Source organism: Bactrocera dorsalis, chromosome 1 (assembly GCF_023373825.1).
Source record: "Bactrocera dorsalis isolate Fly_Bdor chromosome 1, ASM2337382v1, whole genome shotgun sequence".
Taxonomy (NCBI): Eukaryota; Metazoa; Arthropoda; class Insecta; order Diptera; family Tephritidae; genus Bactrocera; species Bactrocera dorsalis.
In genome coordinates, this window is record NC_064303.1 from 8,603,175 (window position 1) to 8,604,115 (window position 941).

The 941-nt window shown below is 28.6% G+C and overlaps 1 non-coding gene across 1 annotated transcript; it reads right to left on the reverse strand.

Annotated features, from left to right (window-relative positions):
* Positions 1-489: 489 nt before the first annotated feature.
* Positions 490-562, reverse strand: Trnam-cau (transfer RNA methionine (anticodon CAU)). Its single transcript has one exon. It is a non-coding gene; the product is annotated as a tRNA-Met (tRNA).
* Positions 563-941: the final 379 nt, after the last annotated feature.

Here is a 941-nt window from a genome sequence, read left to right on the forward strand (position 1 = left end):
TATGTATGTAGCTAGCGAAATGCAATGTGTTATTTGGAAAGGAAAACTGTCAATGTTGAAAAAATTAAACGAGATCTATGTGGTGTTAATTAACTTGCCTGTGTTGGAAGCTTGGAACACAGTCGGAAATCAAAATATTACATATAGACTTAGATAATGGCTGTAATAGTTCATCTATATAGTTGAGATGACTCTGTGTAGTATAAGATATACAAACTTCACAGATATTCTATTAAATATTGTAAGGTAACTCTATATGTCTTCAAAAGGGGGCGTCTCTCATCATGAAAAATATTATATATACATATGTATATAGAATGTCGAAATTTCAAGTGCGTTTCGTTCAAACTTTTCTCACTTACTTTAGAAACTGTGTTTTTATAAAAGAATAAGGACTTAAAAAAAAATAAATAAATAAAAAAAGTAATGAAATTTAATAAAATAATCAAATTTAAAATTATAGCAAATAAAAATAAACAAAAAATTGACTGCCCCGGGTGAGGCTCGAACTCACGACCTTAAGATTATGAGACTTACGCGCTGCCTACTGCGCCACCGAGGCTATATAAAACACAGCGGCGCTGTCAGGATTGCAGTTGCAATATTGGTCCTAACTTAAATTTGTGGATAGCGAAAAGTAAAAAAAAGGAACTTCTTAAAAGTACTGTTAGCAAAATGAACTATGTACATATGTATATAAACACTGTCTATTTTTATTCAAAGTTATTAAACAATAATAATTGTGTATATGATATACAATATATGTAACATATATAAGTAATAAGATGAGGAGGATTAGTATATGATATAAAGAATCTAAGAAATTAATCACAAATGCGTTGGATGAATTAAAATAAAATTTCGTTCAATTGCTTACACAATGCTTAAAGTGGGATTTATTAAGAAAAAAATATTTTTTTTCATCTAACTTCATTTTTAAC